Source organism: Pantherophis guttatus, chromosome 3 (assembly GCF_059756535.1).
Source record: "Pantherophis guttatus breed Tessera chromosome 3, ASM5975653v1, whole genome shotgun sequence".
Lineage (NCBI taxonomy): Eukaryota > Metazoa > Chordata > Lepidosauria > Squamata > Colubridae > Pantherophis > Pantherophis guttatus.
In genome coordinates this window covers 159994173-160010637 of record NC_142065.1, presented here as the reverse complement: position 1 = coordinate 160010637, position 16465 = coordinate 159994173, and positions in this window count along the sequence as shown.

The window sequence follows — 16465 nt, the reverse complement described above, 5'->3', positions numbered from 1 at the left end:
AAAAAGGGACGGATTGTAATAATTCATTCTAAACTGAGCTTCCTGTACAGTCATTGCAAAAAATTAATCCAATTTAATTTCATTTGCTCAATTTACAGTGACAGCAACGTTTTTCCAAGCATGCATGTTCTATTCCGATTTTATAGAAACCAACAGTGGGAAATATGGGGGGAAATTAAGGATCCCCCAGCTCATCAGTACCATAACACAAAGCTTACTTTGGAATTTATCTCTTTCTAATGACTTTCAATGAACATATTTGATTGATTATGCTGCTCTATTACTAATATTTTATTTTGTAATTTCAAATTGTGTGTAGAATATAATTTAAGGTATTATTCAACTTTGACATTTATTTAAATGATAAAATATAATTATAATCTTGTATGACTGCATTTTTATATTTGCTATATCTGGTGTAGGCTATCTTTATTGAACTTGATCCAGCACATAGGCTTGCAAATATACAAGTAAAAAACTGACATCTATCTTCCATATGGAAGAGAAGAAAAAGAAGATGAAGATTAAGGAGGAGGAAAAGGAGAAGGAGACCTTTTGGTCCAAATTTCAGAAAAATAATATGAACTGAGATATAATCAAAGGGTTAAAATAATGTAGGAAATCACTTATGTACTTGCTACATGATTTTTTTTTCTTTTAAAAAATTAGCAGACCAAAATCAATTATGTAGTTGTTATGCACAATTGTGTCTTTCCTTTTCTTTTTCCTTTTGAGAAAAGCATGTTTTTCTGTATTAGCAGGAAATTACTTGCCACCCAAATAAGAAATGAGTGGTGAATGGAACCACTCGGTCTGTTGGAGTTTACTATTGATAGCAAATGGGTAATCTGATAAATGTGGTAGCTGTTAACATTAGCAGAATGTATCCAGTATAAAATCTTGTTTTATTTTATGATGTATTGCACTGTGCTTGCCCACACCTTTCAAATATTGAAATGTAGAAAACATGAAATGCACAAAATGATCTTTTGAGGTCTTCAAAATTGTAGCAATAGACTTAGACTTATATGTGCTTCATAGTGCTTTTACAGCCCTCTCTAAGCGGTTTACAGGTCAGCATATTGCCCCCAACAATCTGGGTCCTCATTTTACCCACCTCGGAAGGATGGAAGGCTGAGTCTACCTTGAGCCTGGTGAGATTTGAACTGCCAAATTGCAGGCAGCCGGCAGTCAGCAGAATAGTCTGCAGTACTGCACTCTAACCACTGCACCACCATGGCTCATAATGTACACAATTAAATTGTGAGTGTTTGTGTGTATGTGATTGTTCTATAGACCAAGGGTCCCCAAGCCCCAGTCCATGGACCAGCACTGGTCCATGGCATGCCAGAAACAAATGAAGCCCCATCTGTGGGATGCAGGCAGCATGCAAACCCATGCCCCCCTCCGGTCCGTGGAAAAACCTCTCTCCACAGAGCCGGTCCCTGGCACCCAAAAGGTTGGGAGTCACTACTACAGACCGCAGATAGGTTAGAAAAGGGAAGCCCTTCATAGATATAGTCTGTTTCTGTCATAAGTAAAGGAGACATTCCATTACAGTTCAGCAAACAAGGTATGGATCCATAAACAGTATGTGCAGTATCAGATCATTATTGTAAAAGTTCTTAGTTTTGTATAAGCAAACAATGAAAATCTGCTTCTGTCCCAGGAAAAGTGTACCTTACTGCTAATGCTGAAAGTGCAGAATTCTCAAGGTGCATTCATATTCACTCTGTCTTGTTTTGTTTTGCTTTTGTTTTGCATTAATGCACTGAAAAAAAAAACAATAAAACACTCTTCTAAAATGCAACCAAGCACAAGAAATGAAAGCATGAAAACTTTGATATATTTTTTTTTAGCCTGAAACTTCCCGAAAGCTTAAATCATATCCCTATTATTCTAGTGAGACTTGATTCACATTAAAATTCTGACCCGTTTTAGGCTTGTAATGAGCCTAAAATAACTGCCAGCTTGCAGTGCTGGAATTAATGATAATTAAATGTAACACAAGATGTATTTCCATATTTTGTATTGCTCAAATGATTCCGTCTCAGATGTGTACTGTTTCTCTTTTAGCAATGACTGTTTCTATTCAATCTCTGTTCCTATTTTAATTTGAATTGTTTCTGATTGCTTAATGAATATTTGGGGAGTTGGCTATAGTGTTCTTAATTATACCAGAGACTAAGTATAATTAATTCTTTTGGACCCAAAGTCAGCTTGTTAATCGATTTCTGATGGAACTAGAGATTAAACACAGATAGTTCACATCTCTTTTTATTTATTTTAATTTTCCCTTCTTTGGTTCAATCAGTTTACTGTGGAAAGTCATTGCTAAATAAATGAATTTTGGGTCGTGTTTGTGGTCATTATTCAGGTATTGATAAAGAAATGATTTTTTTGGGGGGGGTAAGTCACCTTTCTATAGGTATTTCACAGGATAGAAGGACAGTGTTTTATTTATTTTTTCCTTCTAAAGAAGATTCAGCCAGATTTATTTGTAAGTCATACTTCAATGATGTTTAAATGCCTGTCAACAACAAGAAGCTTATGGAGGTGCTGAATAAAAAGGAATCTGAAGATTGTTCTCCAGGAGATCTAATAAACAACAGGATAAGAGGTCATGGTGATGTAGAAGTCAATCTTCATATAAATGCAAAATTAATTTATGCACCTAAATTTGATTTTGGAGAATGAGTTTTAAAAGGCTTAAATGAACATTGACATTCTATTAGTATGCTGGGCAGATCCTCCTTCCTTCCCTCTCTTTCCAAAGCTATAAATAGTGGTAGATTTTAATTTTTGACAGGCAGAAGAGTCCCAAAGGCTCTACAGAGATAATAAAAAAGCACCACTGAAAGAAAAATGGAAAAGAACAAATGAAGAACATTCTAGCTCATCATAAAACAAACCTGAAACATTTTGTCACTTTCAGGTAGTCCTTGACTTATGACCGGTCATTTAGCAACCATTCAAAATTATGAGAGGTCCCCCCCAAAACTACTTACAACCCAATTCCAGAGTTACGACAGCTGCAAATATCCTCATGGTCACATGACTAGTTCTGGAATGCTTGGAAACTGGTTCATCTTTAGGACTGGTTGCAGTCTTTTGCGATCATGTGATCACAATATAGTCTTTTGTTTTGCTAGTTTCCAGACCTTTTGAACAGGCAGAAGCTGAGGCAAGTAATGGGAGCTCAGCTCACCCTGTTGTGCAGAGCTCGGGTTTCGAACCCAGCTGTCACCTCTCCAGCTGACAAGCTCAGTGTCTTTAACTGCTGAGTCATTGAGCCTCCTACTATTACAGAGAGATAGCTAAGTGATGGTTCTCAGGAATTGTAATTGTGGATCCAACCATGTCAGAGGGAATGTGGTTCTTTACCTCTGTTCTCTTCAGTTAATTGATATGTCATCTCCAAATTCCAAAGAATTCAAATTCTTTCTGTTTATCCACTAAAAGATATTTAGTTTCAACATGAGAAGATCACTCACTTTGTTTGAGCTGATTATCTTGTACACTCCTTTTCAAATTAGGTTTGAAAATGCCCTACTTTGAATGTAAGGCATGAGCTAAGAATAACATTATGGATATTTGATTTATTGTGGCAAGCCCTGTGTTGTGATATGCACATATAATGTTTTCAAGCTTTTGATTTGGTGTAATATTTTCCCCATAGATTACTTGCAAACCATTCTTGAGCGTACCTTCAGCTTTCCATTTGTAGTTTGGTGATAGAGTATTGATGTTATATTACCAATTTCATTCTCAAAATCAGAAACTGTCCAATTACAAATTGTAGCCTATTTGTCACTCACTAATTCTTCTGGTACCTCTTCTCGCAAACCTTTCTCTCAGAATATTGGAGTCACTGAAGTCATTGGAAACACCTCTGATCAATACTAAAAACACATTTATAACTAAAAACATTGTGCCCATAAATGATTCTGGCTATATATGAATTCTTTGCCTTGGCAATGGAGGCCATTCCCATAAATGAAATTGTGCTTTTTATGGCTTCTTTTGGACAGTTGTCAAAACTTAAAAACCTGAGAAACTCATTCCAAGCTGTTGAATTTGTTGATTGATTTCTATCCAGCAAACAAACTATAAGCAAATCCCTTCATTTTTGCTACATTAAATGTAGGTCCCCCAACATTGAATTTTCAGTGCCTCCACAAGATAACCATTGTGAAGTTTAAATGTAGCATGGTATTGATTGTAAAGAGATTGTTATTGTATATTTCAGTCAATTGAGTTATTGCGTAGACTTCAGATCATGTTAGGCCTCCCCTATTTTCTCTTTGAATCATCTCAGTGATGGGGAGATTTTTCAAAGAATCTTCACCAGGTATGGATTTTTCATATTGTTTCTCTCTGGGTGTAAATAAATCAGTTGGTCTGTATTTGCATGATTGTGGGTTATTTTTAATTCTGCTTTAATTCTGAATTTTTAATTCAGTCCTCAAGGAATAAAATCCACCACAGTATCCAAACAGCCACTATAAGCAGAATTAGTTTTGTGGAAAAAAAATAGATAGTAGTGGCAGGTCACTAAATTCCCTTTCATAAATATGACTCTCCCGGATGCTTCCCCAGATACCACTCCAGATGTCAGCTTGGAGGAAGATGAACCAGTTCAAGATATGTCTGGAGCAGAGCTGCTCAGTAGCTCCAAGCAGCCATCTGAGAGGGGTTCGGCTAAAGCACAACTGCAGCAGGAACAGCCCTAAGACTTTAGATGGGCAAAGCATGAAGATGGAGCCAGTCATTGATGAGGGAGAGAAACTGCCTTCTGCAACTGATCCAAGAACGCATAGAGCAGAACAAAGACAGGAGCAGAGAAGGTCACCTAGATTACTCAGGAGGAAAAAGCCTCACCCTTCTTGATGGGCTGCACCAGAAGCTGGCTATTTAGCATAGCAGACACATGGAAGCAATGATGGGAACATGTTCTTTTCCTAGCTCTGTGTTTTCTGATCATTGTGATTTTTTGCTTTGCTTTGGATTGACACTGTGCCCTGACTTGGATCGTGCCTTGTGTGCCTTGACTTGGATCGTACCCTCTTGTGTTCTGGATTTAATTTTGCCTAGTGGGTTTATTTTGATTGGGAAACTTTAAGTGCTTTGTGGACTCATTGGCCATTGCTCTGTGGACTAGCATTGGTCTGCTTATGGCTGGACTTAACTGGGACAGTTCGGGGGTTTTGGGGAAGGGAGATGTGGGGGAATTTTAATAAACCTACTAAACCACAGTTATGTCTCACACACAGTTGTGTGTGTGAGAACAGGACAGCACACCTGACTGAAGCATGTAATACCTCAAATCTCATTACTTCCTGTTTATGCATATATATTTTTTCTTTGCAGCTCTCAGCGAACATGATGTGAAAGCTATCAGGCATTCACTGCTGCCTTTCATATGTTATCACGATATGTGATAAGTGCACTAATGCCATATGGTGAGACATCATGAGCCGATTTTACTGGTAAATGTGAATTTTACAGCAATATGTCATCACCATGCCTGATGTCATTATTTTCTTTGCTTCTGTGAAAACTTGTTCACACTATTTTGTCCACTGCCAAGCACTTCCCATTCATAGCAAAGTGTTCAAAGTTGGAGCATGGTAGCTAAATCTGGCAGACATCTGTTATAATAATTAACAAATCCTAAAGAGCAGCAGAGCTGTGACACATATTGTGGTCCTAGGCATTTGTGACCGATTCAATTTTCTAGTAGACTTTTGCAGACCTTGCTTTGACCACGATATGTGTTAATAGGTTTCAAGAAGTCACATGGGTTACATCCTGCTCAAATGCCTCAGTCTGACAATCTCTGCAATATTGGTTTGAGGTTTTGTAGTTAAGCTCCTCATTGTCTCCAGCCGCAGTGATATCATTTAAACAGCACTGAGTGCCTGGATAGCTGTGTAGCATTTGATCCATGGCTGTCTGCCAAAGCTTTTACTCTCATGGCACCTGAACATTTCTGTCACAGTTCTCTTAGTGTTATTTGTTATTGGATGTGGCAGACGTCGCCACTGCGGGTTTACTGTTTTCATATTAGCCATCTTTTATCACAGTGATAGAAAGTTTCACTCCACCACAACTGTCCATCCATTTCGATTTGAGAAGGGCCATCTGGATGAGTTCCCTTCTAACGTTTCTCCTTGAAATTTTACTGAAGCACGGGGATCCAGAGAGGCTATAAAAGTAGTCCTCAACTTGGGACCATTCATGTAATGACAATCCAAAGTTAAAGTGGCTTCAGAAAAATTGACTTACAGCTTGTAGTTGCATTTATAGCCATCACACTACTGTCCCAGCCAAGTGATTGCAATTCAGATGCTTGGCAACTGGTTCTAAGACCTTCTCACAACCTGGACATAAACTGATTCATCTTCTTCTCTCAAAATGATGGTATAGGGCATTGCACACTAAAACAACCAGGTACAAAGACAGTTCCCCCCCCCCCCCAACATGCTAAACAACTAATTCCTACAACATTGTCTTATGCCCTGGGATGTCAAACTATCTAGTAGGGCTCCATTACTATTGCTATTATCCTTCTCATCTTTCTTATTACCTGTTTCCTTAGCTTCTTATGACTATAACTTTGTTGTTTGCATTTCATGATTTATATTGATTGCTTTTATTTAGTATCCTATTATGTTGATTGATTATTTAGTATCCTATGACTATCAGTGAGTGTTGTATCTTACAATTTATGATGTTTGTATTTTATGATTATGATCATATTGCCTGTATGTACACTGAGAGCTTATGCACCAGAGATAAATTCCTTGTGTGTCCAGTCACACTTGGCCAATAAAGAATTCTATTCTATTCTATTCTATTCTATTCTATTCTATTCTATTCTATTCTATTCTATTCTATTCTATTCTATTCTATTCTATTCTATTCTATTCTATTCTATTCTGCGCCTGAGTGGTGCAGCAGACTAATGCTACTGTTAAAGGTAGTATTTAGCTTCCAGCTGCCTGTAATTACTGCGAGTTCAATTCTCACCAGGCTCAAGGATAGGTGATGAGATAATCAAAGATACAATGATCGCCTGGGGGAAGAACTTCGGTTACTCAATTCACCTAGACAAATGGCAAGGGATTTGGTGGGAGAATATGAAATTAGTAGTATCCACGGCATACAAAGAGAACATTTATAAGATGATATACAGGTGGCACCTTCCCCCCGATAGATTGGCTAAAATGTTCACTGGACAATCTGCTAAATGTTGGAAATGTGGATTGGAACGAGGTAGCTACTATCATCAATGGTGGACATGCCCGGAAGCAGTTAAGTTTTGGGGAAAAATAAAAAAATGGCTTAATGAGATCTTAAACCAAAAGTTTGACTGGGCACCAGAGACATGCTTGCTCGGCTCCAAACCGGATAATATTAAAAAAGACTTATGGTACTTGGCCCTACACATTATCACAGCAGCGAGATTGATATACGCACAATTTTGGAAAAACAAAAATATCCCATCGGAGGAAGCAATTATAAAAAAGATTTTGGACTGTGCAGAAGCAGATAAATTGACTAAAAAATTAAAAAATAAAGATCAAGCACAAACCTGTTTATCCTTGGAAAAATTATATACTTGGCTAGCGAAGAGAAAATCATAACCCAATTGAAAAGAGGAAAGGTATTTATTGAGAAATTTATATTACACTAATAAAGTGAGGTCGGATAGACCTAATTGATGTATAAAGAGATATAAGTTGTTCTGTCTCCCTCGGAACATAATGTACTTGCAGATATGTTCGTTATTTGTTATGTTGTCTTGTATGTTATTTATATGGTGTGTTGTTATTTTCTGTTTTTTTAATGAAAAATGTAAATAAAGACTATTTAAAAAAAAAATTCTCACCAGGCTCAAGGTTGACTCAGGCTTCCATCTTTACTAAGGTAGGTAAAATGAGGACCCGGTTTGTGGGGGCAATAAGCTGACTTTATATAAAATATACAAAAATATGAAGGCTATTGCTTAACACCTTGTAAGCCGCCCTGAGTCTCCGGAGAAGGGCGGCATATAAATCAAAATAAAAAAATAAATTAAAAAAAATTCTATTCTATTCTATTCTATTCTATTCTATTCTATTCTATTCTATTCTATTCTATTCTATTCTATTCTATTCTATTCTATTCCATTCTATTCCATTCTATTCCATTCCATTCCATTCTATTCTATTCTATTCCATTCCATTCCACTCCACTCCACTCCACTCCACTCCACTCCACTCCATTCTATCCTATTCTTACTGTACAATTCGTTGCAGCATCCTACACTGGCAAAAAGAAGCAAAAATGCCTTTTGAAGAAACTGGATTTGCTTAACAATCACATGAATTGTTTAATGACCATGCCATTCACTTAACAGCTGCTGTAAAAATTGTTGTAAAGTTGGATCTGATTTGACCTGTGATCTCAATGACTTACAGTGGAAATTCTGCTCCCAACTGTGGTCATAAATCCAAGATTAATTTGTAGTTTGTTAAGCAGATGACATTGCTTAGCTAAATTCTAAGTGCAAGAAAGCAATATTTCCTTCTTTAAAAGGAATTTCAATGTAGAAGTGAATTCTTTGCCAGCTCATATGAATGAAAACAGCCGAAGAAAAAAATTAGTCAGGGAGACACTCAGTAGCAATGGTCCTAGTAACACTAGGAAATTTGATAAGCATAGTATCATGGTGGTGAAATATTAAGACAGGGCTATTTCCACTGACTGCCCTTTATTCATTCAGTGCTTCAATGGTTTTGCATTCCCTAAAGAGGAATCTGATTATTTCAACTCACTGCTAATTGAACGTAGGTAAAGGTATTTAATTTTGTATATATAAAATCATAAAAATGCACGTCCATTTCAATTGCCTTCCAGGTTGATGGATATTGATGTCTCAAACATCTGGAGAGCACTAGATTGAAGATATTTAACATAACACATTGATAACAGTAATACTTAATTTTTATCCTCATTAAACTTATATGCTTCATCCAGATTTGATATTAGAACAGATGTTCCTTATCTAAGGCACTATTTCTATTTTTCTCCACCCACAAAATACATTTTATTTGTTTTATTTCTGATTTTTGAAAACCACAGTAGAATAAAATGAAAAAAAAAAACCAATCATATGTAAATGTCCAAATTAACTTTTTTTTTCATTTAGTTTGTGAATCCAGAATTCAGCCATAAAAGGAAAGACAACATTTTATACAGCATTAGATTGTTCGTCCCAATTTATCTTTCCAAAAATAATTATACTAATGGTAGATGATTGTGATGATGATGATGATGATGCAAATTATCATAACTATTACAGATGATACTATGCTTTCAATATTTATTGATTTAAAAAATGATCACTTATACAAAACTCTTCCATCACTTAGAAAGGCACCCAGAATTCTCACATTGCTTATTTTCAAAATAATTCTACAGTCAACTGTAGAATAGAATAGAATAGAATAGAATAGAATAGAATAGAATAGAATAGAATAGAATAGAATAGAATAGAATAGAATAGAATAGAATAGAATAGAATAGAATAACAGAGTTGGATCTTGGAGGTCTTATAGTCCAACCCCCTGCCCAGGCAGGAAATCCTATACCATTTCAAACAAATGGTTGTCCAATCTCTTCTTTAAAACTTCTAGTGTTGGAGAATTCACAACTTCTGGAGGCAATTTTTTCCATGGATTAATTGTTTTCATCTAGTTGTTCTGGTGTGGAGTACTCTATAGTGTCGTTTTGAGGATAGGAATTGAAACAATTTATGTCCAGGATGTGAGGCCATCACACCACTCCATTTAAAGCTACGTTAAATCATGTTATCTTGTCTCACAGTTTTCTCTTGAGCAAGGATGGAAGCAAGTAAAGTTGGATGCTCCACTGTTGTTGGGAATGGTTGGAAACAGTAAGTTTGATTTGGAAACTTTTACAGCAATGTTTCTACTTTAAAATGGATGGACTTTGATTCCCAGAATTCCCCAATCAGCATGATATTCTTTCCTCAATCTCTGCAGAGGGAAAAGGAAATGACTTTGAAGGCCAGGAGAAACATAACCAAGGTAATGGTCAGATAAAAGAAATCTGAGCTCAGGACAAGAATGTAATTATTATTATTAAATTCACCTGCTGGCCATTTTGCAGTTTGATAATGTGAGTAAAGATCTCAAACAATCCCCTCCCTAGTTTCCTATGAGGATAAAAAGAGGAAGCGGGGGAAACACCTTCAGACTTACAGCATTCTGTTACTAAAGCTTTAGAATCAAAGTCATTCTGATCTACATGGCATTGGTTTCCTAGAGATGTGCTGTACCTTGAAGGGCTGACAATCTCATACTTCTACAGCCTGTGTAACTTGCTGAAGAAAATAAAGCTGATAAAATAGGTTGCCAAAGAGGGAGAGGGAGCGAGAGATTGCTAATAAACTCTTGAAGTTAAGTGAAAAAAATAGGTCAAGTGTCAAAAGCACGAGATGTAATATAATATAATATAATATAATATATCATATCATATCATATCCCTCCTTACCACTAGCCTATTCTTCTCTTTTTCCATATGTTTAAAATGTTGTATTCAAATGCTACCTTTGGTGGTGAAAATCACTTTTTCTGATGCATTTTTTTTTAAAAAGTATTTATTCCATCACCTTTCTTATCCCTCTTCAACATAAAAGCTCTTTAGGGGGGCCTTGTTGGCAGCTGTATCATGCCCGCATATCGTTATTTTGCGATTGTTTGGAATTCAGTTGTTTACTTTCATGTCAGACAGCATTAAGGGAATGTTTGAATGTAGGTCCTTTGGCAGCAATAACATTTAAAATTCAAGGAGGAAGTCGTTTCAGATGTCAGAAATGTTTGCCAATGGGAAGGGTGAATGCAAGAAATAAGTTAAATGATTCAGCCGTTCATGCATTAATGTTGTTACAACATAACACAGTTGCTGGAGATAGACTGTTCTCATTATTCTCATTGGAAATAGGAACATTCAATGTATTTCCTTTGATAATCTGCCCAAGGAAAGTAGTAGGCATATTGGTGATTTAGATAAATATCTCTTCCCCCCCCTTCTCTTTCTCCCTCTCTCTCTCTCTGTCTCTCTCTCTTTGTTTCTCTGTCTCCCTCTTTTTCTTTCTTTCTTTCTTTCTTTCTTTCTTTCTTTCTTTCTTTCTTTCTTTCTTTCTATTGTTCTCTTTCTCTCTCTCTCTCTCTCTCTCTCTTTCTCCTTCCTTCCTTCCTTCCTTTTCTTGCAGAACTGGGCTTTTGGTTTCCCAGAAGCTAGCTATCTTATCTTTTTTATTTTTTTCCTCGGTGGCTTTTTACTTAACTTCAAGAGAAATTAAAACTACTAATTCTGTAGTTAATTGGAAGAATAATTCTTCCAATTGATCTGCAATTTCCATACTTCTTTTTCCTAATCTGACAAAGGTTTATGGAAGAATTCCTTAAAATGTTTTCTATTGCCAATATGAGTTTATAGTAATTTCTTGTTTGAGGCCAAGGATGGGCAACATACAGTAAATAGATTGCTTATTGCTCCAATCTCATTTTTGTATTTTTCCCAAGATCACATTGTTGAAATTTGGCAGTAAAACTGCAGTTTTCAGTGAGAAAACTTCAAATTGTTTTGTTAAAGTAGTTTGATCATTAAGCTTTCACAAAGTCTATTATCTATGTTTTGTCTTAAGTTTTTCTAGAATAAAAAGGGTCAGAAATTTTAACTCAGTTGTCTCCATAGACGTGCAGATTATGAGAACAGAAAACATATTTTTAAACATTGCAGCCCTGGACCCCAGTATAGGAGAAAATGTGTTGTTGAATGTGAAAGGGGTTTTTTTTGGGGAGGGGGGAGGATTTGTTTGTTTTTGTAAAATTGTAAAAAAAAAATGCAGACAAAAACTATAGCTTTGCCTCCCTTTGATGTAGAGGATTTATTGTGCAAACATCATGTTTTATTTCAAACAAAATTGAGGCTATCCACTTATTTATAAGAGTTTCTCTATATATATAACTTTTAAAATCATATTTACTACACAATTTATTCTGTGGGTTTCTTCAGTTAACCTCTGTAGGTTATTCAGTTCTAATTTATGTATTTTATCTTTCTGAATTTTACTTACTATTTTTCTGTATTTTATTTATTCTGTGTATTTTACAGAACATGTCTTACAATGCATACATGATTTTTTATGAATTTCTAAACATTTATTTTCCTTTCTCCTTTTTTCCTTTACAAACTGGGTTGAATTGTCCACATTTCTATGGATTATCAGAAATGTGGATTATATTTAGCTGCTTTCCCCACCTGAGAACACACTAAGGTAATTTTCTCCTCAGTCCAAATTCTATGGATCCTTCGGTTCCCTAGTTTTTTGCCATTTTCCTTGTTGATTGGCAATTTACTATTTATTTATATATTAATTTCTTTGTCATATCTATGTTCCAGACTCTTGGCAGTTCACAACATGAAGACAATAATAAAAATATAAATTAAATCTGCCAATATCTCAGTTTTACTCACCATTAAAAGATGATACTTATGAAAGGATTATGTTCTGAGAGACTGTTCATAAATCTCTTTTGTTTGTTAGTCCAACAAGCCTTAAAAGATTCACAATAACCCTCATGCTCTCCAAGTAGCAGCAAGTGCCTTAGCTTCCTCTTACCTCTCACTCCCATCTAGTGATGGATGAGCTCAGGTCCTCTTCTATATTGATCCATCATGGCTTTGGTTGCCAGTGCCAGGGTAGGCTAGTCATCCATTTCGGGGGCCTTGATGGGGAAGGGCTGCCAGCAGGCAGAGAAGTGATGTGCATAATGGTCAGTCTTGACCTTATGAGCAGCAGTGGGCAGTTCTGTATCATTCCATTCTCCACAAGGATACTGGAAGTATGTTTGGTAGAGTTTTCCAGTGACACAAGGCCTTTCTCATGCTGCTTCATTCCCCTGCCATGAGCTTCTTAAGGATAGTCAGGAGAGACATGGGTGCTGATTTTTCTTCCAGATGATCCCAGGTATGGCTCAACCAAGGTGGTGCTTGCATAAAACAGCCTTCCTGCCTTGGTGGCCCTTTCCCCTTTCAGAATCGTTGGACCTTCTTTCCGGTGTCCAATCAGCCCCACTCCCTCAGATATTGAGTGCAACCATCCATTACCACTTGTGGTAAAGGCTTGTGTAACAGTGCTGTCAAGAGTATTTATGCAGTGTGCAGTGTGCTATAAAATAACACTGTTTCGTCTTCTCCTGGCTTTTAGGTTGGAACTGTACACAGTTTTGTTCATATTGGCTAAAGTTTGTAATTCAAAAGTTTATAAGTAATGTCTGTAACCAGAATGGAACCACTGTAAAACATTGTAGGCCTCAATCCGTACACTACCATTGGTCAACTGGGACAGGTGTACTACCTCCATCTAGGTCCTAACTCAGGTCATTGATCAGAGCAACCAAGGCTGTTTCTGTCTCATGGCTAGATCATACCTACCAATACCTGTAGACTTTCTTACAGGATATTTGTTACCTCTGCCTTCAGTTGCCATTGGAATTTTGGCACCTCTTAATTGTCATCAGTTTCTTAGTGGCTGCTGGCTACTGCTGTTGTTGTAGAAGATGGCTTGATTGCTGGGTTCTGCTCTCTGCTCATTTTGCAGCACCTTGGGCTTTTGAATCAGCTGTTGTTGCTGCTGTTGTGATTCCAGTCACTCATGGCATGCTGGGTTCTGGTCTCAACAAGCTAGCTAATCCAGTTGCCTCCAAATTCCAGAGTAAAGGGAAAGAAAAAAGGTTGAACAAGTTCATTCAATTTTCTTGGCAATATTTTTGGTTGCAATTGCCACCTTCCTTTCAACCAGCCAAAAGTTGCCCAGCTGGTCTATCAATTTCCAATCTGATGCTTTTAATTAACATACAGAGAGAGATGGAGAGAGAGAGACCAATATAATACATGTATAATTTAATCTGTAATCCTCACTGTTGGTTTTCAAAAATTTGTGAATTATAGAATTTTTCCCACTCAAAAGATATAATTATTTGACTAATTATCAGTAGAGTTCCTATACTGTCTTTAATATTTTTTCTATGTCTATGCACTTAGAACTAGAAAAAGAAAACAGAAAAAATACACACTATTGTTAGATTGCTTACATTAAACATTCATTCACTTGTCCTCATGAAACACCTAAATTTTACCCACAGGTATATATTTAATCTGTTACTCTAAATTTGCCTAGCAAGTTTGAAAAAGCCAAGCATTTTGATTCTCCTCCCTGTCTTTTCTTTCTATTTTTGTTGCCACCTTGTCTGATGTTTGTTAGGTTTTCATTTTGCTGCACTTAGACCAGCAAAAAAATAAACTTCGAAATATCTGCTTTTAGTTGATTAGGCATTGTATGCACAGGAAGTGGTAGTTGCTGGAAATATAATGTTCTTTTGATGGCTTTCTTGTAATTATATTGTGTCACATGGCATCCATCACCGCTCTTTGAATCATTTTACTTAAGGTTGTGTCAGCTCAGTTGTGACAATGCAGTGCGTTAAATGATAGAATGGAAACACAGAGCTGCTTTTTCTTGAAATTGTTTCCTGCCACTTTCCAGTTTTAATGGATCATTCTCTTATGCGTGAAAAGTGGGCCTAGAGAACATTATTCACGTGAGTTCAAGATAGAAGTCTTTGAATATACTTCAAGCCACCAATTGGAATTGGTGGGACTTGCCTTTTTTTTTTTTTTCTGGCAAAGGTAAGAAAATTAACATTTTCTTTTTAGTGAAATATTTTAGTTTCAAAATATGACATATTTTAGGATGCAAGATGTCAGATGATTTGTAATATGTAACAGAAATACTAGCAATGTAATGATGCTAATCTGAGGGTGTGGGCGCTGAATTAAAAAAAATACATTTAATCATAAGATGTACATTTAGTAAATCCTAGTTAGCATGCTGAGAAACATGATCAAGTGATTCCAGGTATATCTTTCCCCTCCCATTACATACAACTGGAACCAACTGTTTAGAAAGGTGAAAGACTACTGCAAGGTCATGCTCTGTACTCTAAACCCTCATGGGTCCATATAGGTACAATAATTAAGGGTGTCAAGAGTCACCAAGAGATTGAGGATCCGAGAAGGTTGTAGTCCAAATTACTTGAGGATGGCATTGGGTGTTTCCCCAATTACATCTACATCGGGTCCAGCAAAAAGGGCATATTATGAGTATCATTGATCCCAGAGCTTTATTTGACAGGACCCAGGAAGGAAAGCTTTTTGTTTCAACAACCCACTGGAACATCATTTTCCCCCCAGGTGAGACTGGCCTAATGCTTCCAGGTTTTTGGAAAGTCCTTTAAACTTGGATGTGCCATCAGATTTGTGAATCTCAAGAAAGTATGGAGCTCATAAAATAGTTGCATTGTTAGAGTGCTGTTCTGCCCTCACTACACGTTAATCTGTGTGCAGTTCGACATGCAGCTAAACCCACCTATCCTCCAATAAAACAGACCATGTGCGTAGATCTGAATGCTTTATGAAAGAACAGGATATGGTGAAACTGGGGGAAATAGGAATACATACAATGAGAACCAAATACAAGATAGGCAGTATTGAGTTACTGCTGAACATAACAATCAATAAATACAAATCTCACCAGCGATGCTCTGTGTGTGGGATGTGGGTTTGGCCTTGGATGACCACATGACACAGATTAAGATGGATTCTTCTTTGTGCTTCTGCCTTCTCCAAATTCTAAAGGAAATGGAGTCTGGCTTCCCAGCAAGCACTTGTTTTGAGAGTGCAGGTTGATGGGTAAAGAGGTAAGGTCAGCTTCAAACAATATACTTGGTATTAGTCTCTCTGGCCACTAGATGGGGCTAGAGAGCAACAATAGTATATAAAGATTGTATGTTGGGTCATATTTGTCCCTCCAGCCACTAGATGGGGCTAGTGAGCAACAATAGTATATAAAAGTTATATGCTGGGGTATCACAAGTGCATTCTCTGTATTTTTATTATTACATAGTTTTTAACTTTTAATTGTTTTGATGAATCACAATTTTATGTCGATTTTAACTATATGTGCTACCCAGAATTACATACAAGTGAAATGGGCAACCATAAAAATTTAGTAAATAGTCCCCTGAAGAAAACAGAAATAATGTCTAGTTTTGATTTGCTTTTGTATTACTTTTTTCTTTTCTTTTCTTTCTTTCTTTTTTTGGAAGTTTGTAGTTTAATATTTTGAATAAAAGAAAAAAGAATTGAGCATGATTTGTATGTCTTTCTCTAGTTTTGTTTTACACGTATAATCTTATTCCCGTTGTTGTATATTTCTTTAGTTATATATTTGTTGATGCTTATTTAAAATGGAATTTTACTGCCTCAATGTTGTGAATTATTAAAATGCTTATATAATGTGAACTTTTAGCTATATCTTTCACAGCAG